The sequence below is a fragment of the Geospiza fortis genome, unplaced genomic scaffold (assembly GCF_000277835.1).
Source record: "Geospiza fortis unplaced genomic scaffold, GeoFor_1.0 scaffold16, whole genome shotgun sequence".
Taxonomy (NCBI): domain Eukaryota; kingdom Metazoa; phylum Chordata; class Aves; order Passeriformes; family Thraupidae; genus Geospiza; species Geospiza fortis.
The window spans coordinates 4598998-4620938 of NW_005054302.1; positions in this window are offsets into that span (position 1 = coordinate 4598998).

Below are 21941 nucleotides of genomic sequence, written 5' to 3' on the forward strand. Positions count from 1 at the left end.
CGGCTGCCGTGTGCCCGGCCGCCAGCCACGCTCGCACCGCACCGCACCCGGTGCCGAGTCCCCGGCCGTACCAACACCCCGTCCCTCAGCGCACCCGTCCTTGCTCGGGGAGGCTGGTGTCAGTCTGTGGGAGCGAAGCAGTGCCAGGGACTCCTGGTGGGAATGTGTGTGAAAACTTGCCTTACCAAGGCTAAGTGCATCGCAGGCGTTTTAGTCAAGAGCAAACAGGTATGAGCTGCCCATTAATGCACTTAAGCCAAAAAACGGTAGATTTCTAAACATAAGAAAATCTGTTATTTTAAAAGTTCTTTCAGAAGTGCTAGCAGGGCAGAAAAAATAATTACCATTAAGATGGAGCTATTCACATTTCCAAAAGGAACAAACTGATGTGGTAGTGTCTGGCAACATGGGACAATCTGACATCTGATGGTCGGGAAGTTCCATTGGTTCTATGTTGTGTGCTCTAGACAAACCCCATGTGCTGGAAGGAGAGCTGCTATAAAGCTCTAGTTGAAATTACAGGACTATAAGGAGAAACAGAAAATATCCATCCTTTCTAGTGGCTAAAAAGCCTGGAGGAAAATCTGTACGAGGTAAGCTGTGACATGAGTTGGAAAAATCTTCAGTCAAGAACAAAGATGCGTTAGATCTGCTGACCCTGACAGCTGAGAACCTTTCACAGGGGTGGACAGAAGCTGGCAAGCTGAGCATTTAAGCACTTTGCTGCTTCAAGGCAGATTTCTTTTGTACTGTCTTTTGTCTCTGATAAGTAAATGCACCACAGCTTGTGAAATTTGGCCAGGCACTATTAACTCTGTGATTGTTCTGGAGAAAGATTTATACCGCATAGAATGAACTACATTCAAGATGGTTGGGATAGTCCAAATGATTGTAAAGGGACTCCAACTTAATGCTTCCTCTAAAACCAGAGGAATAGAGGTTTCCATTACTCCTTCCCCTCCCCAGAATAATACAGCTTGATGCTGGAGGGGTGCTGCACAGAGAGGAAAGATGTTCAGTCCAGTACTGAGAGACAAGTCCTTGTCCACTACTCATCTCACTCAGCTCCCTCAGGTGCATAGCTGGTGCCATTGCTAAAATACCCCTCCCCATGCAGTGGGGTTGGATTCAGTGAGTGTTAAAAGTCCATTCCAACCCAAATTATTATATGATTCGATGATTCTCAGCCCAGTATTCCTTGCACACATGTCCAACCCCTCTCACACACACACATCCATAGCCTCACTGGCTTTCTGCCTGCACTTTTTTCCTTCCTCCTTGCCTTTCTCCAATGTGCACGTCCGAGTTCTGCATTAATCAGTGCTCTGTACTCGCTGCCTTAGAGGAGAAAACAACCACCACAGGCTGAAACAGCACATCAATCCTCAGGCCATTCCCTCTTTCCTTCCTCTATTCTTTGCAAAGCTGCAGCTGAGTAGGGAGGCTGCAAAACAGGGTGAGGGCATGGGGTTCACTCATCATGGCCTGTGCCACTGGAGAACGCTTCTGATCCCTCACAGAAGCAGCCAAGGTATAGAGCAGTGGTGCTGTGCTCCCTGACCAGGCTCCACTGAATCCTTTAGCCTAAACTGAAAGTGGGAAAAGGATAGCATTTAATCCCAAAAGCACGTGCAAGTTTGTGAAGGTGCAGACTGCTGATTAAAAGTTGCTAGATGATTAGAAAGAATTCATTTTAAAAAACCCAAGCAACACAGTAAGAATGGCCTTTTGCACAGAAAACAGTATTAGGACATATAATAAAGGTATGAGGATACCTTAGAATGTTAGCCCTGTTTATGGCAGAAATAACCAAATTGGGGATTGGATAAAGTTCAAAAGCAAGAATTTACTAACTTGAGATGTGTTTATTGCAAAAGTGAATAGCTAGGACTACTTATTTATTGCACTAGAATATATGACTATATCTTCAGGTTTTACGTGTTGGGAGAGGCAACACAAAGCTGCTGCAAGTTAAATTACCTTAAATAAATTAAAAATCCTTTGTGTATTAATTTTACCTGTTATCCATTACCTTCAATTATTGACATTATACCTTACTTTTAGGATTAGAAAATAGTGAAAATATGTCTTGTGTATTAGTATCATAATTATTCCAAGGTTTTTCCTAAACTGTAGAGAGTGAAAAGTGGATTCAGGAGGGGACAGTAGTATAGACCTCAGCAAATGTTTAACTCCTTCCCTACTGTCCCAGCCCCTTCTCTGTGTGTTCTTGTACAGTTTTGCAATATTTCTGCTTTAGCTAAAATGAATGAAAAGCAGAGATTGTTCTTGCTCTTTCTGGCAACTAATTTACAATGTTTAACAAGAGAGTCAGAAGAGAAGCATTGTAAACTAAAAGGGAAATAACACATATCTTGGTATTCTGGTTCACATTGGCTGTGAGCCAACCAAATGGACTACCCATGAGCAGAAAGTTTCAGAAATCAGGAGGAAAAAATCTGTGTTGTTATTGTGCTTTATTCCTTTGCTCTGATTAACTATTATAATTATATTTGAATATATAAATAAAAAGTATAGATGATGTGGTCATGAAAAGCCCTTACTTTGTCTGGCATAAAAATAAAGGACACGATATTTTCAAGAGTGCCCTCTTTCAGGAATAAATTGGTCATTAGTTATAGTGAATTCAAGCATACCATATAAACAGTATGACATTTATGGGGATTAAGTTTCTGGCTCAAACAGGATTGGCCACTGTGTGATAGAGGACATTATATTAAGGGGATAGATTTTTAATTTTACAACAAGGTTTGTATTCATTAGAACCTTGATAACTCCCAGTTTTCTCTTGATTCCCATTGTTAAGAAGCAGACAGCATACATACTTCTAAATCCCACAAACGGACTTTCATACATTATTTTTTTTAGTCTATAATTAGAAAAGTTGTTCTTGCAGATACTAATTCCTCAATCCCTGTAGTACAAGGCCCTTTTTTCAGTAAGGCAGTTGCCTAATGAGATAACCTCTGTGAGCAAAGGCTGTTCATGTAAGTAAAGGTTTGATGTTTCAGACCCTTGCCTATTAATGACCCTTCTTCCAAAAAAATTTATTGTCCCACCAGTGTTTAAATTTAGCACTTGATTGCATGTAGAATAATGCATGATCCCTTTTTCACCAAGATTGATGTCATCATTTGCCAGCCAGACCAAGCACTCCATGAATGCCAATAACCCTGGCAATAATCTGCTATCTCCCCATGGGATTAAGGCCATCTGTGTGGAACTCTTCCAGGACTTTGCATACTCTCACTACAATAGGTGAAACCCAGTGATTTAAATATGGTTTGAAAACCTAGGACTGTAGATAGAATGGATTTTACTACCAAAATAAAATAAATTTCTGTTTCATATGCACTGATAGGTCAGTTAAGATCCTGCAAAGATACTAGAGGTGTCCTCCAGAGATTCTGAGCTTTACTATGGCTGACAGTTCTGCTTCCCAGGCTACCCAGCTCAGATATTCTTTTTCTTTCTTTCCCCCACACCTTCTAGAAGAAGGTAGTCTGGGTGGTATGGACTCACAATTATTTCAGTTTCAGGAGATGATTCTTTATGAATCTTAAGGACACTTTTACATATTCATTTTCTATTCTTACTTTTGAAAAATATTCTTTTCTTGTTCTGGTAAAGAAGAAACCTCCCACATGTGATAGTGATAATTTTAAAAAAAGAGAAAAAAAGTATGCATGTGATGCCGACCGAGGAAGGTTACTGGGCTCTTGCAGAATTCAACAGGGTGTTAAATGGTTCTAGGAGTAGAACATTGATCCAGACTATGAAGAAATAAGTAGACAACCTTGATCTTGCCTGACCAAATACACAGATCTAATTATAACATCAGAATTCTAAAGCTGCACATGCATACATCTACTAATGCAAAGTGGATCTGAGTAAAATTATTGCAAAGGGAGGAAAGAAGGACAATATTTTAACTGTAACTATGCACTAAAAATTCACTAAACTTTATTCGTTAGCCAATACATTTTAGAATGGCAGGGTCAGAGTAATGACCTTCCACATTTAATATTTTTGCTTTTCTTAGTAGTTTACAGAGTTTTCAGGGAATTTGGAGGAGCAGACTTTGATTATATTTTTAAATGGAGAACATGGCTAGTGGTTGATGAAACATCAACTAACTCTAGCAGGTCATTCCATGGGCCAAAGGCAGAACAGTCCTCACGAATGTTCATGTGATCCATCTGTATATGCACAGAGTGTAGAACAGCAGCGCTACGAAAGGGACACTTGGGGTAACAGCCTGGCAGCTGCTGTCTGCAGACAGAAGGCTGGGAGTGAAGGGACTTAAATTTGGGACTTTCAGCTCCAGGCAGCACATCTCAGCCTGAGACAGGAGATTTTTCTTGTTCATTCCATGCACATAACAACCCTCCCTCTCCCCATAATGTCCTGGCTTGCTTCCAGGGAGGAAATCTAAGAAAAATGGGAAAGTGTAATGGTTGACAAAGCCATTTACTTCTAGCTCTACTAGAAAAAATCCATGCTCAGTCAACTCCAGCTCACTGTGCTGTTCATCAGCAACACACATAGCTCAAATTTTGCCCAGGGCCTTATATATACATATATAGATTTTTTTTTTTTTAATTTTTGGAGTTTTTTGTCAACTTCTGTGTGATGAAGGAAGTTAGAAGCACTCATTATTATTCTGCTCTGCTGCTATCTCCTGGGCCCTGAACATCCAATGGACCTTGGTTTTATCCCAACCTTTCCATTATTGCAGTAGTCAAAGAAACCCTGATACCAACTGCTGGAAATGCATTTTTCTTGCATTATTGCATAGCTGAACGTCTTTGTGGACAGTCTTGCTCTTTCAATTTGTCTGTCATCCTGCTTGTAGCCAGGATTTTAACTACCTCTCTTACAGAATTTTGAATTAAGTTTAGAAATTTTATTTAAAAATAAAACTATTTTTACTAGCTTTCTAGCACTTCAGCTTTTTTCTTTTGAGGCTGTAGTTTGAGGTGGGGAGTGAGAATATTAATTTTTTAATTAGAGTATCATCCCAAAACTTCATAAGCACAAAATTTCTTCATGCCCATACTTTCTAAACCAGGACCAGAAAGTGAAGGTCCAATTCTATGAGGTGCTGTGCCCTGTAGTCAAATCCAGCTCAGGATACAAGCACCTGCTCATGGGAAGGGTAAAATTAATGGTGCTGGTTATTAGTGCTCCTCGTAGGGCTAGGGTGATAAAGGGGTAGTGTAGGTTGTTTGATGTTGGGTTTACTAGGACTGTGATTCACTGTGATTCACACTATGTCATTAACTGCCTGTTGGATTTGATGGAGCACCTTGCAGCAGCAGCTCCTCACAGGTGCTTCTTTCCCTCTTTCCCAAAAACCCATGTGGCAAATGGAGCTGCCCGAGCTGCAAATGCCTCTCCCATAGCTCCATCCTCTGAGTTGCGTGATCACCTTGTGGAACATAAAAGGCTCTGACACACAGATGAGCTCAAGGTTTTCCCTCCATTGTTCCTGGCATTTAGCTGCTATCACAGATGATGTGCTTCTGAATAATCCTTTTGTACAAAAATAGCATTGTTTCAGAAGTGCTTATTTTACCAGTGGTAATCAGCAAGAAAGCAGTTGTTTACTGTGATTTCATTTTAAACTTGCTTCACCACTGTGTTTATTAGACTCTGCTGGAGAACCATGTAATCTTTTATTACTGGGCTCTTCGGTTTTCTCTCTGTATCTTTCTGCTAAGTTTTATTATACTCTTTGCCATGTCAAGTCTGAAATTAGACTGAAAACACATTGGGAAAGCAACTGAATGATCTGATTTTAATCAAGAGGTGCTCTGAGAAAACATAAAACTCTCTCCAAAATAAAATCAAACCAACTGGAGCATCTGGAAATAAGGAGAAAATATCAATGCAATAAACACTCAACAAAGTTGGCCAGTTTTTTTAAAGCTCTACAGGAACATGCTTGGATGTAGTAATGTCCTTGCATGATAGCAGGAGGCTGATTAGCTGTTTTGTACTCCAAGAAAATATTGATACCATAACTTTTCTTTGTGTGCTTAGGTAAGACTACACCAAGGAATCCTGTTTCCTACTTCTTCTGACCTTCACACTTCAGCAGTTAAAATTAGGTCTGTAAATAATTGCTGTGATACAAATATTTTTCCTTGCCTTGAGGAGCCCAGGACCAAAGCTTAGCTAATCTACCTCTCACCATCTTTGTGGGTCACACTGGAGAAGCATCAGTGTAAAAAGGAAAAGCTTGAAAAGCAAAGGGAAAACTGAGTTGACAGAACAGGGAAGGCTGAGTTTACAGGATGGGGGAAATCTGGCAAAAATTAACATTTTTATAGAAGAGTGCATTTTGTAGAACTAAGAAGTGCAGGTGGAACATAGGAGGTACAGCACAGAAGTGACAATCATAAATAGCTATTATTTGAGCAGCAATATATAACAGTTTGAAGAGAGATTTCAAGAAATTGAAATTGCATAACTGAAAATTATACAACATAAAAATATCATTTGTCATTTCAATCACAGGCCTATGCAGACATAGTTCTATATGTGGTTTCAGCTACTCCAGTTAGAGAAATATGTAATAATTCTTATAAGAATACACATTTTAAAATTCCATAAACTGTGATAGCATGAAAAACCAGAGAAATGTTAGAGTATTTCTCAGGTAGGCGGGTATCATCTGCCACTTTCAATCCTATGTCTGTCATATTTAGTCCACAAGTCTGAGGAAGAGAAGGACATTTGCCACAAAGTGTGTGTTAAAGTAGGGCATAAACTCTCAGGAACAGGCGCCAGGAGAATGGGATGTCCTCCTAATGAGGGGACATGTAGAGACACAGCTGAGATGGGATCAAAAGCTGTATTATGTGAAGTCTTATAGGAAAAGAATAAGAGGGGAAGGGAAGGGAAGGGAAGGGAAGGGAAGGGAAGGGAAGGGAAGGGAAGGGAAGGGAAGGGAAGGGAAGGGAAGGGAAGGGAAGGGAAGGGAAGGGAAAGGATAGGTTGTAACTTGTCTAATAAAGTGAATGGGAGACATGGAGATCTGGTTTATGAGCAAATAAATAGGTCATTAAAAATAATGAATTAAAGATCAGAGTGTAAAGTGCCGACATGGTGCAGAACAAATGCAGAGAATTGTAACCTTGTTACTACAGAAAATTATGAAAGAAATTGCACAACTAAGTTCTCTTCTCCGTGGCTGTCAGGTGTATAAAGACTGTGTACATGACTGCTGCATCCACAAAATAAAGCATTCAAATCACCTTGAAAGAGATCTTGTTTGTTGAAACCAACAGGCATTTTTTGTTCTATAATTGGGGCAAGTAGAAGGCAGCAAAGTGGGCTTTGTACTTTTATTTGAGGGATCTATTCCCTTGGAAAGGTAGACCTTTAAGGCAGTATGTATTTCTATGATAATTCACCAAAACCCAGTTTTTCACCTGTAGGCAAGCAGACCACTGACAGAGGACAAGACTTTTACAGTGTAGTTAAAGGAATGACAAAGATATCTTGTTATTTAAAAGAAGAAGGAGGAGGAAAAGAATAATGAACAAGAAAAAGGGCAATCCTCTATTTCTAAACAATTATGTTGTAATATTGAGTGTTTTACCCTTCTCTTGTGGGAGGAGCATGCTTTTACTTCTCAGGGTATCTTCGGTTCCTCACAGGATTTCACCTTGTGGTCTTCTTTCCACTCATGAAAATCTTTTTTTTTTTTATTCTATTTCTTATGACATTTGATGACAGAGAAACAAAGGAGTGGGGTGCTGTCAGTGGAATGTTTGAGCCAATTCAATGGTTAGATTACCTTTCCAGATTAAAACAGTCCTGGAAAAGGAGACAATGAGGTTAACTGTCTAGTTTCAACTGAGCACATTTGTGTATTTTATACCAACTAAAATTTTCTGACTAAAAAAAAAATAGACAAGTGGCTTTAACTTAATTTAGTAGTTGCATATGGTATTTTCACATTAAAAGAAAAGACTAATTAATAACAACTGTTGTTTAAAACCCAGCTACTTTACAAAAGCACATTTCTCCATAGATTTCCATCATGGTTTTTGCTATGACTAGATTAGGACACAACATCAATACCTAAATACTTCATTGTTCAATAGACTAAGCTTCATTTGAGCTGTTCCAGTCTATTATTCAAATTGTTTAATATTAAAATTTATTGATAGGTATTTAATTGGAAGATGACAGCATCTCTTATTAGCTACTTAAACCGAGATCAACAGCTGAAAATATCAGCATGAAAGCCATAGAAACAAAAATCTTTGCTGAGATCTTACACTGAACAAAATCACTTCAACCCACAAATAACAATCATGTTAGTGAGTAATTAAAGCAAGGGACAAAGTTAGGACTACAATATTCTATTCCCAATTCAGCTACTGACTCACAGTGTGATTTTGCTCATTTACCACCTATAAAATGGAAGATGAGATAATGATAATGACAGGGATAATAATGCCTACATAAAAGAAGTGCTAGGAGTCTTAATGTTTGAAAAGAGTTTTGAGATAGGGCTGCTATATAAACAGAGATTATAATTAACAAGGGACTGCAAGCTTGCACAATTGGTATGTTCTTTGGGCTTTCAGAAGCAAAGATAGGTGAACTCTGTATATCTGAGTCCTTTATTGTAAGAGCTTATTTGGGAAATTATGTTTCACAGCTGCCATTACACTCTATTGGAGCCAAGCTTTTAAGAGGTCCTAACTATTTGCCAGTCATTAACACAAGAAACTTTAAAGGCAGTTCAAAATAATCTCATCACTGTGACTACTGGCTCCAGCTTGTCTCATTGTATTCTCTTCTTAGTAGAGATGTGTTACAATGCATTTGTATGAAAGACAGGAGAACATGAGCACATGAACCTGGAGAAGAGGTTCATTGCCTTAGTGAATGCTGAGTGCCTGAGGCGTAAGTGAGCTTGGAGATTTTCTTATACAATAAATCCATGCCACCAAAGTCTCTGAAAATGGTCAAAGACTACCCCAACAACCATTTTCCTGACCAGTTCAGACATCTGCTCTGAGCACAGTGATATTCTTCTGTTGTTGAAAGCCTTTGAAAATAATGGGTTGCATTAGAACAGAAACCTAGTAAAAATATGAATAAGATACTTCAGAAAGGTGAAGTCTCCCTTGCTGAAAGGCAAATCAAACAATAGCTTTGGAAAGATAATATACTCAACAAAAATTATAATAACAATGAGAAGCAGATGTATAGATTATAGAACTTTGTAGAGCACAGCACAGTATCACTCTGTCAAACAAGTCAAAGGCATCTGCAAAGGTACATTGGTCTCTTTTTCTTATATAATCAATTAGATGTTTTTAACAAACTAAATCAGATAAGAAGAAGAACAGTCTGTAAGTAATCTTTGTGTGCAAAGAAGCAGCAAAAACATCTTTTAATAGCTTGTTTTGTAGGAAAAAAATTGTACAGAACTAGATTTGTGTAAGGCTGGCAGACTGCAGGAACATGAAGAGATAATAAAGGGGTATAGTAGGTATACATTTTGCTGAAAGATATTCCAGTGCACAACATTACCAATCCATTTCTATTTCACCCAAAACCATGGAAATCTCTCAGACCTTCATGAAATTAAAAATCTTCTAAGTAAAGGCTATAAGAAAATGGTTTGAGTCATCTCAGCTAGTTATGTTTTATTGTAAATAATTAGGTTGCAATCTTAGAAGTCCCCATCGAGTCAATGTCATGATACAGAGGCATTAAAGAAGGATCATACTCTACAAGACCACAATTTGATTAAAGGTAACAACAAGGTAAAGTGATTTAGCTAAGGCCACAGAAAGAGTCAGTGGCAGAAGAAGAGCAGCCCCTGGACTGCAACATTTGCAATGTACATATGGAGCATAAAGACGTTTCCAGCATAAATTGGTAGGCTACTGCAAACCTGAAGAACTTAAAAAGTTGTAAATATCTCTCATCCAGTCTAGCTGCCCTGCCATGTTAGCTTTCATTGCCCCACTTATCTCTGTTTGGCCAGGTCTCTGGAGTTGCATCCTCCTTATTTCATATCTCCATTTTGTTATTTCCCATTTCAGAGTTGAAGAACAGTTAGCTGGTGACAGGAATAACCACAGGGTCCCATGAAAAGTTATGGGGAAGAAAGAACAGGACGGGCATGAAGCATGTTACTTAGTGTTGCAAGGTTTCTTACTGCTGAAAGAGTCCATTTTGTGACAAAGAGTCCAAAAAATACTCGCATTTCTGTGGAAGAAAAAAAACTATAGAATGCTACAGTTTTCCTCCTAAAAAAAATTTAATAAATGTTCGTGTGTCACTGAGCAAGAAAGACAGGGAGGAAATGCATTTCATGAAGATTCTTTTCTGTAGCTGCCTTTTAGTCTTTTCTGAACATCTATCTGAAATGCTCAGCACCATTCTCAGCAATAGCCTAGATACTGCTTGTGTGGTTGTTTTTCTGTCCTTAATTGAGCAGAAAGTATGGCACATCTCTGATTTGTTAGTCACATTACTGGGCAGCAGAATCCTGGGAGAGATTTCTGAGGACAGCAAGTGGGATAAACCCAGACAGAACTGACATAAAACATGAAATGTAAAACACAAAACTTCTGTGGATGGAAAAGAGCCATTTGTGCTGTTGTACAAAACACAATGTTTGCCAGGATTTTTGCCCAAAGAACACTGAGAGGATCCCAAATCTATTATGATCAGAGCTACAGTTCCCTTATTTGTACCCTTATTTGCAATGAAGGTTCACATCATTTGTCCCTCAGAACCCCTTTGAACACTTTTGAAACACTTTTGTTTTTCTACATTAAAATAACTTTGATGGGCATTGCCTGCAATAAGAAGGAAATTGTTTCTTCTCTTTCAGAGATGTTCCAAAACTACAAAGAAAAGCTGCAATGGAGCTTTAGAGACTGTGGTTAGGCTGTGTCCAATGCTTGTTTCATGCTGTATTGATCCTGGCACTGCTCTTCTCAGCTTAGAAAATGGCAGATTTCCTATTTTTCAGCCTCATTTTGCCATGACCCTCCCGAGGAAAGCTGAGTAGGATGCACAGAAGTGTGTGTCAATGGAGAGTGTTCATTTGTGAGGGTGGCTGGGCAGCATCCAAAAGAGCAATATTTTATGAGATTTTAGATATTTTACTTTAAATATTTTATAATATTTTAATTTAAAATAGTCAATCTTTTATTTTTAAAAGCCTTACAGAAGATTCCCTGCCTCTTCTTTCTATCCAGACCCGTGCTCTCCTTTTGCCTTACCACAGCTCAGTCATTAATACCTGTCTTGCTTTAAGCTTCATTCACTTTCTTCATATTTGTTTTGCTTCAAGCTTCATTCATATTCTTCTTAGTGTCCTCAGCAGGCAGCTGGCCTGCTTCCATCCTCTTTTTCAGTGTCAGTCTCCCCGGGAGTTTCCAGGCCCTGTGTGATCCCAAGTCCCTGTAATGTGGACGGGGGAGCTTTGTAGGCTGGATGTGTCATGTGTCCGTCACTGGATCTCACACACACTTCAGTGGTAATCTCTCCATTCTGGAAATTTTGTATCTGAAGCCTAGGACACACTTCTTCAGATCTGGGCAGTAGAGAAATAAGGTCTGTGGTTTCAAGACAGAGGAGTCAGGAGGTGGGAAACACCAATCATGTAAATGGCATATATGCACTCAAGAGAATTTCTACAGATGAACAATGCATACATGGTATTTTATAAATGGTTTGGTGTAGGTGAAAAATGTCCTAAAGTTCAAGAAGAAGCACTGAAAGCATTAGCTACACAATTTCAGATTCCCATGGTGGCTGGCTGAAATACATTCTTGGTTTCTTGTCGGGTATCAATGCCAGCTGCCCGGGGGGGTGCTGAGCCTCCGGTGCTGCTCTTGCACTTTTAAGTACCATTGCCACCACGGAAAAACTGTTTGGCATACTACTGCATAAGTGACTAAGGACTCCAAGAATGTTCACACATTTATTCTTCAAATCTAGCAACTTTCTTTATTGTGTGAAAACTAAAGCTTTTCTCCTATTTTCAGCTCTTTGCAAATGTGTCCTGGGGATCTACTCTGGCCTGGGCTTTCTTCCCTCAGTGACCCCCTCTGGCTTCTGAGTCATTGCCCTGCAACAATATCAAGATTTCAAATGAGCAAATGAGCACAGTTCTCACCACCATATTCTGGTTTCTCCATCTTTGGTTTGCACTGCCTTTCTCATCCCTCATATCCTACACATAAGGCAGATTTCTCAGCATCTTCGACTTACTTCCTTTATGGATGGCATTTCTCAGGTTGTCAGTTCCACATCGTCTTCAAATCTGCACATCTTGTTCTACATTTCCTTCTGTAGGATAACCGCTACCTCCTATATATAGCAGAAACAGAACAGCTCAACATATTGCCACTTGTCACTCTTATCCCACTGTCTCTCTCTACCCCTCTGTCCCATTTGCCATCTCTGGTTTCTGTTAGCAAACCAACTCAGCATTTCAACACCAGTGTTCCTTTGTTAACCTTACAGATTACTCTCTCAGTGGGCACCAAAAGCTATCCAGAAGTCCTTGTGAAGGATGCCCACACGTTCACCCTGTTTCATTCCCATTTTATTCATTTGGGCAAGATGAGCCAACATGGCCAAGTTTGAACTTCTTTTTTGCTGCCTGTGCTGAAAGTCTCTAACTAAACTGTGCCTGTCCAAGTGTTCGATATTTGACCCTCACCAGCTTTGCTGAGTCTTAGAACAAAAGCCAGAAAAAGGTTGTGTAGTTACCATTTCTTTTCATCTTTTTTTTTTTAATTTTAGAAGCCAAAGTAGATGTCTGTTCTCTAAGTGCAATACGCTCAATCTTCAGCTGGCATCAGATCAATAGAGCTACACAGTTTTTAGCCCAGTAGAAGTTCTCTGTGTCTTCAACTTCTAGTACACCTATCACTGCATAATCTGAGATCTGTGAGCAGTTCATGTCACTTTAACAGGTACCACTTGTTACTGAGCGCACACATGCTCACGGCTGAGCTGAAATCCAACAGGCACCAGCTTCAGTTCTGTGAAGGTGGTTTAAGTTAACACATTTTTTCTCTTACAGCCAGGAAGGGCTAAGAGCATGCACCCACACACTTAGGAAGCCTCAGCTTATGAATGGTTATTTATTAAGAGGCAGGACCCAATCACTTTCAGTTAGTGCCTATATTTTAGAAGCAAACTATTCTGTCTCTTCTATTTCCATTGGGAAGTTTAAGGTCTGTACCAAAGTGCCCTCTTGGAAGTTTCTTTGACTCTGGCTGTGTTTCTAATCCTTCAGACTTTTACTACCCCAGGCTTCTTGAAGCACACATAGCAGACAGCATAAATCTTCTGTTTTGCTTTGGTTTAAATATGCTCCTGTCATAGTGCTTTCTCAGTAAAACCTTCTACTTTTGGGTACTGGAAGTTACAAATGAACACCTCTCTCTGAAGTGTCAGTGTCTATGCTTGACTGTGTTGCCGAGGTGACAGGAAGAGGACAGGTTTGTTTCCTTTTCTGTCTGCAAATGTCAGAGATTCCACAGGCAATTGTCTATAGTGGAGCTATAGCAGAACACATCCACTGTGTGTCCATAAACACATTACTTAGATTATGTGGTTTTGCTTATTGTAGGTGAGCACTTACTCTGTCCCAGTAAGAGAGAACAGGACAGCACAGGAGCCCTCCTTCTCTGCACCTGCTCCCCCAGCAAGTCTGGAGGAAATTAAATGGGAAACATTTTGAGTGAACACATTTCGGATGCCCAGAGAATGTACTGGAAACAGGATCTTCTTCATGATGGAGAGGCAAATCAGACCATACCCCATGGCAGAGTGAAGCAGGGGGACACTTTTTTTGGCCATTCCAAATCTGACCTTACTGGAGACAAACTTGGCTCTCAGTGCGAGACCTGTCCATTCAGAGCAGAGCCTGAGTACCACCTCCAGATACAGCAGAGGGACAAATGGTTGAACAAGCACCAGCTCTGCTCAGATCTGCATTTCCAGCAAGCTTAAGCTGTGGAGCACTTCCTGTATACCCTGCTATAGGATTTTCACCTTCCTTGTTCTGGTAGTAATGTTAACTCACCTGGGTAACTCTTGTCAATGTTCTGATAGTAATTTTGCCAGAAACCTTTTGTCCTTGTTCTAGTCACCAGTTAGAAAAAAAAAGTCTATTAGACTTCAGAGTTTTGATGGGATTTACTAGGAAATACAATCATGTCAGGAGACCATGCTACCTTTCTTCCCCTAAAGAATTTTTGGGTTCTTCCCCTACACATGTACACATGTGATCTCAGTTATCTACATTTAAAGCAACTTCTGGAGGCTCTGTATTAACTCACAGTCCTCTAGCTGTTTTCTTAATTGTTTGAATCAGTGTCCATATTTGTGGAGCCTGAAATATTTTTACCACTTTTGTTTTCACTTCTGAATATAATTTGGAAGTTATTTCCAAATGTTTGTTTTATAAGCTGCTGTTATACCCTCATCTTAAAACATATCCTGTTTTATGCATTCTTGTTTATAACCTCTTTGGAAGCTGAAACTTCAATATATTTGCTGTATGTATTTCTTTCTGATGGTAAAATACATATTGTTTTATGATGCTAGGATTACTGACATCTGTTGGGCTCTAAGCAACTTAGCAACATCAAAGGAAGAATCAGATTCTTATTTGCACAAGTATAGCCAGGGCTGTAGCAGTTAATGCTAACAACATTAGCAGTATCTTAAATGTCATGTCTTAAAACAATCTAGCTTTCAGAGATTAGAATGATATCAAAAGTGTGGGCCATATAATCTGCCCACTGATAGCACTGATGTCTGAATCATGTCTTCCCAGCTTTTGTGAGGATCCATCTAGTTTTCTCTCTGAAGAAAACAATACATGCAAAAACGCAGAAGCAGTGCGAGCAACTTCTGCTCTTGTTGCAGTTGAACCTCTACTCTGCAGCACAATCCACTTAGCTGCAAGTGGACAAATAGGGGCCAGAAAAAACTCCCAAGCAGACTTTCAGACTGAGGTAGGATCTGGGTATGACTCTGTATTTCACCTGTAAGATTATTTTGCAAGGGTGTCTGTGGTTAATATGCACTATGGTAGCAAAGAGAGTTTATTTCTGATTTGGAAGGAGCCCTTAGAACTGCCAATTGATAATGCAAAGGAAATGTTATAGCCAGTTAGTTAACTTCCTCCAACCTTCGTTTCAACGCAGGGGAACATATCGGTGTTTGATCAGCCAAAAATTACACACCCTGAGCTCAGATTCTGCTTTGATCTTCCTTTGATCATACACTTCCCAGGAAAAGGGAACTTGCTTGCATTTAGGGTTTGACTGCAGAACAAGGATGCAGACACAATGAACAGGAGGCAGACAACACATTGTATTGATTCTAATTAGTAAGTAGTTCAGTTCAGATAAATATGAATATGTATATATAAATGTGTGTATATATACATGTATATATACATGTATGTATATATATATAGATAGATAGATGTGTAAGTGGAGATAAACATTTATAATTTAAAGACCATGGACACAAAAAAAGGGATATTTTCTAATATTTTTGAAATCCAGTGTTCTGCGGTGCTTTGGTTTACAGTCAGTGGTATATTTAGAGAACATTGTTGCAGTGGTTTCTTTCCTTAGATGTATACCTCATCTTTCCCACATGAGGGTACAACTGAGCAAGATGTAAATTCATTTGTGGATGATCAAACATTATAATGTGAAGTAAAGCCATCCCCCTTCTCCATCCTAGATGAAGCCACTGTTAAATGTGGCTTCTCAGCCTGGAGTTGTCAGTGAGCTCAGTAGTGGCCAACTGCATTTTTTGCTGTTATAGTTCTTATTTTATGGAGAACTTGAAAGAAAAAATAATTTAGGAATACAACAGTGTCTTCCTGATTGGTGAGGTAAATGAGAAGCCATGCTTCAGAGAACATTTGACATGTCAAACCAAAACACAACATATTCACAGGCACAGAACACCAGCAAAGCCCTAGTCCTTTCCCAGCTGCAGATTGCTCTGCTTAGCACTGTGGAGCAAGAACAGCAACATAATAGATGTCTAAGTTACTTATGCTGCAAGTCAGTGAATTAGTTAGAAACCTGGTTTTTCAAAGTAAACCTTGATTTTTCAGGTGAATACAGAGATGAGTCCATAACATCTCACACTAAGATTCCAGGACATGTAGCTCTGGATGAACTTGCTCTCCAGGCCTTCTAATATTTATTTCTCTTAGGAGAGGAGAAAGGTGTACTTCTTCATGCACTAAAGTTCAAACCAGTCGAGGGAGTCAACTGTGCCCCTTAGATAACTTCACCTCCCAACCTCAAGGAAACCTAACTTTACTTGTTTAAATGTCTGGCTAATATCTTACACCAGAAATAAGATTGTGTTTGCTGATGCTTTTTAGTGGCCAAATGCACAGGACAGCAGAGAAATGGAGTGGTCAGTAGTATTGCCCTTGTGGAAATAAAACTCGAAGTATTTTCAGAGGCATTGCTTCATGTACCTTTCAAACTTAGACACAGCTGCAGAATTAGTCAGGAAGAAACTATGGGGCAATTCTAGGAGTGTTTAAACCATGTATACCCTGATCATCTTCTGATGCAGGCACATAGGCATAAAATAGTCACACTCTGCTGGCACATCATTTGGGACCTTTAATACTTCCTGACAAAAATCTAGTGTCCATGAGAAACAGGAACAAAAAAAACCCTAAGAAAACAACCAAACTTATTCTTCCTGGATTCTCTTCAAGCTGCTATAACATTCCTCATAAATTATCTTGCAAAATCTTGAGATTTAGAATCAGCAGTGATGGCCACATTCCACCACATCTCCTGCACCATCAAGTGGTTAGAATCACACACCACAGGTGTGTGGAGGTGCTAAGAGGAGAAGGAGACAGCTACGCCTTTATCCATCCTCCCTCTGCCAACGCTGAACAGAAAAGCAAATGTGGCACTGTCTCAGCATTCATAAAAGAATGAAGAAAGTTCTTACTAATTACAATGATATACGTTTAGCTTCTAGCACTGGAAAAAGACAAAAAACAACAGAAAAAGTATTCTTAAGAAATAGTCACTTCATTTGCAGAGAATAATGCAATGATAAGCAATAAGATGCAGGATTTATAAAGAATAGATCTTGTCTGACAAAGACAATCCTTTTTTTAAGGAATTACCAAATCAATGGATGAGTGGAAGACAATAAATATAATACTCTTGGATTTAAGCCATTTTTTTAAACAATTGGTCTGATCATCCTCTGCCTCAAAGCCAGGCAGCTACACTGACATAAAACTGGAGAGCATGAGAATGGAAGACTGCCTCCAATGCTTCCCAAAATCATTCTTTAAAAGCTTGACTGAACTTGCTTGTGGAAGAAAATATCTCATTTGGTCTGAAGTCTAGAATGAAGGACCAAAACAAGGCTAACAGACAAAGAAAATAACAGCAGTTTATAGAGAGGACAGGTAAATATTTAAGGATCAGTGTTTGGTTTTGCCTGACGTAATACTTCCAGTAATCACAGAATTACAGAATAATCTGAGTCAGAATGAGCTAGAAAGAAGCATAGACAACATATTAATAATATTCATAGGTGTTATGCTAAATTGAGAAAAGACAAGAAAAACAGAGAGGCCAACAACAGGGGCAGAGGGATTAATTAGTAACACAGGCCAAAATTAACAGAACAAGAATCACCTTGGAAAAATACCGTAAAGGACAGGCACTAGAGAATGGAAGATTAGCTTGCAAGATGATTTCTATTAGAGGAAGGTTCTTTGATGACAGAAATGTCATAAGGGCTAAGAGGATAAAACCCAGCAAGTTACTTTCAAGCGTCAGAGAAATACGGTAGTAGGAAAGGTCAATGTAGCTTGTGCGTGTGTATGCAAAGATGCAGCAGCTGAGAGAAGCAAGAGTCATTCTCTGCAAGACTGAGGTGAAATGTGTGGGGAATATTGCTTCATTTCTAGGGAGATTTTCACAGACTGCAGGGCTGTTTAAAGAACCACAGCACAAATAAGAGCACTGAGAGGAGCTGGTGCCCGAGGAGTGATTAAATTAGAAATGCTTAGATTGAGCAGTGACCAGGTATGTGACATTAACATTGAAAAGGTGCAATTAGCAAGCAAGAAAAGAATAGAAATAGAGGCAGCAATAGGAACAAGAACAGGTTTGCAAGAGAGACCCAGAGGACTTTTCTCTCTTTACTGATTTTACGATAGGTATAACAGACTCAACAGCTACACAGCCTGGGCTTGGCTAGAGATCCATGCCAGACACAATGTGCTGTGTCTTCTTATTTCCCTTACTCTTTTGCTTGTACCTTGGGCTCAGTTCTCAGTGTCCTGCCTCTTGCTCTGATTGCCCTGGCCTTGTTCCCAATCAAGTCTCTCTTGGCATTGAGCCAGATGTGCATATTCTTTGTTTGAGGTACTATCCTATAACATGGAGGTCAGACACCTCACTCCCATCAGGACAGGATGTATTTCCACAGGACCTGGTTCCTTCCTAGCAACATAGTACTTAGAATAGTTTCTACATTGGTATTATTTTGAAATCTCAAGAGATTTGTCTGGATATTTCCCATGTAGTCCTAATTGAGATTCTCTCCAAGCCTATTCCCGGCACGAAAGAAGATGCAGAATTTGCAGATAAAATTGTGTTCCCAAAGAAATAAGGAATGAGAATTTGTAGTGAAAAGAAAAGGGTGAAAAAGCAAAATTATATTAAAATCTCTCAGAGAATATGCGGGGGTAAAAGAGGAATTGTTCATAAGGAGGCCTCCTATGGAGTGTTTGCCACAAGCCAGTAAACATAAAGGCTGACACACTAGAGAAGATGAACAAAGCATCTAGATGGAGCCAAGGTTAAAGCAGATATAGAGAATTTTCCAAAGGCTTAGGTCTGTCATTGGTAGGTCATGTAAAGAAAGATGAAGAAAATGCTTTCTGTTCATCCTAAAACACCCAAACATTGTCTTATCTTACTCCTTCTGTCTCAAGACACAGCCTTTATGGTCACACTACACATGAAAGGTCAAAGATTTCTGCTGCAAAACCACAAGAAGCTTCTCTTAAACATTTTTTCACTGGAAATAGCTCCCTACATCCACAATCCTCCTTTTATAGAATGAATTTTAATAGGTATCTTTTTTCTTTTGTTCCTCCTGACTGCTTCAGTTTTATTGTGGCTTTGCCTCTGTTTTCATTTTCATGCTCTTTTCCTTCTACTGCATTATGAATTCTCATTTTACTTGCTGAAAGTTAGAGCTACTGTACATATATTTAGAATACATGGGGGTGTATGTGGATACAGATATTAATAGATACATAAGCATTACATAGCTCTCATTACTTTTCCAATATTATCAATTTTATTCACCATATGTCATGCTATGCAGTTCTCACCTTCACTAACTTTGTATGGCTGTTTGCACATGGTCTATTAAAAACACATACAAATATCTAGTATTCCAGTATTCAGGATACCTTGTGGTTCATATGCTTCTTGGCTCAAATGTGATACAAAGAACCTGGTAATAAAAGAATATCAGACTAATGTGACTGGCATTTGCCCTGAAGAGGCAAATTTTATGATAACTAAAGCAGCATCAGCATAAAGCTCTTTTGTCACATTTAAACAATGGGCAAAGACACCAGCGTAGACATTCAGAAAACAGGTTACATCCTGTTCGCCAAAGAGAATTCATGTTCATTTTCATTCCACAGCATTTGTCCTCATTTTTACATCATAAAGCCAAGGAAAAAAACCAGTTTAGTGCCATCCAGTACTTTATAAATCATATCATTTGAATATTTTGTTCTGTATGAATGGCTGATGTACCTAAAACTAGCACATCTTTTTGTATTTTAAAACTTTGTTTTACATTAAGACACTGGACAGAACACAGCATACTGCCATAATAGGCAGGAACTGATGTTTTAAGAATTCAGCTCTGCAGGTAACAAGAAGTTAAAAAGCAGGAATAAATTCCCTTTTGATATAATTCAAAATCTCACAGCCAGATACTGTGTTTCAATTTGATCTCTATACACTGCACTTTCAGCTCCATTTTCTAAGGCATTATAATCATTCAGCCATTAATATTTCTCATCCCTTTCTAAACCTCACACCAGACAGAATCAGCCCCTGGGGAACATCTCCAGAAAAGGAGATGCTGTGGCAGCACAGAGCAAAGAGGTTTCCCTGTAGCACCATGCATGGTCCTAAAAGGAGGGAGGAACCAGCAGTTCTTAACCCACATCTTCCAGCAGCTGCATCCACGTACCTTGCTCTGCAGGATACAATCACAGACATGTATCACCCCCATTAGGATCCAGACTGCATCTCTCTGATTGTCATGGAGACTGTTTCAAAGTCTTGCCGTGCTCCAGCAGCAGCAGCAGCAGCAGCAGCAGAGGACAATAGCACTTGGTCTTAAATGGCTGAAAAGAAAGCAACAAAACCCAGTGTAAAAGGGAAGGACCTGTGGGTGAAATAGATATGAGTGCAGCAAGACACTCTTCCCACTGCTGCTGAGGGCTAGAGGTGCAGGTTAGGGCAACCTTCCAGAGGTATATAGCTGTGCCTTCAAGATAAGCAGAGGAAGAGTATTCTCAAGAATAGCACATTTCTCCTCCTTCTTTCTCCCCCTCAAGCTAAGTTGCTGGGGTGTTTTAGATTAAATGTGTTAATTAGGAAACTATTTAGTTTACGAGGTCTTCTGCTTTTTCATTCCCGTGGGCACTGTAAACACACTGAGTTTTGGAGTAAGTGATATACAGTGTCTCGGAACGAGAGACAGGCAGAGGCACAGGCAAGTGCAAGGAATTAATAGAGTTGGTAGTTTACAAGACCTGAGGCAAAGAAGTGATTTTCGGAAGAGTGAGATGACAGTTTTTGTGCCAAATAGCAAATTTGGTAAGAACTGCAATTTATGACCATCCATAAGCTATTTTTAAGTCAGGTCAGTTCTCAGAAGAGACGGGAGTAAAAGGTACTGAGCAACATAAAATACAAGCAAACATAAAATGCAAAATTCAAATGCAAAACCAACTGGGTTTAATCCTCTCTCAGAAAAAAAAAATGTAAGACCAAACTGTCACTAAGTGTACTTAATAAAATAGAAGTATAAACCTCTGAAAAATTGTTTGGTGACCTACCTGTTAAGACGTTCATATTACCAAAAAAAGGTCACAGAATGTCTTCAAGGACTGAGCAAAAGCATTATGGATAATTCTAACGTTTTGATCTGAGTCAGTTCTTTGAAAATGTGAAGGACACTAGGACTCACAAAAGGGGAGTGAAAGGTTACACTGGAATCAGAGAAATAGTAGAGCTAAAGATGCTTCCACGGGCTTCTTCCACTGCATTTAAAGCAAACTTGATGTTAGAAGCAGATCTGCTGTGGAACAAACCAATACACTGGAAAATCATGCTCAGAGTAAAAATGAAATATTTTCCTTTGGAAAAAGATGAGTCTAATCAGCACTTATGCAATCTCATGGTAATAAGCAAAGCGGGCTTCAAATCTCCTGGGAATATCCTAGGCAAAATTCTGCACCATGAAAACTTCACTGCTTGTTCTTACAAGAGTACAATTCTTTGGGGTGAGAAAAATCCTGTAACAGATTCTTTCTTGAGGAAGACATGGAGGAACAGGAGCATGAGATGAAACAATTGCTAATGTCTGCCAAAAGAAAAAATGCGCAGAAATTATGAGAGTGACAACAGAATGACATTTCTAAGAAAAATGTTCAGATCAGGCACCCTGCACAAACCCTACAGCTTTTCCAGCTTTCTTGGAAAAGCAGTTGACTGTGAGCAAAGTGAAAGGAAAAAAATTTGGAGAAAATTTGTTTAGTTGCTATTTAGGAGTCTAGGAGCCAC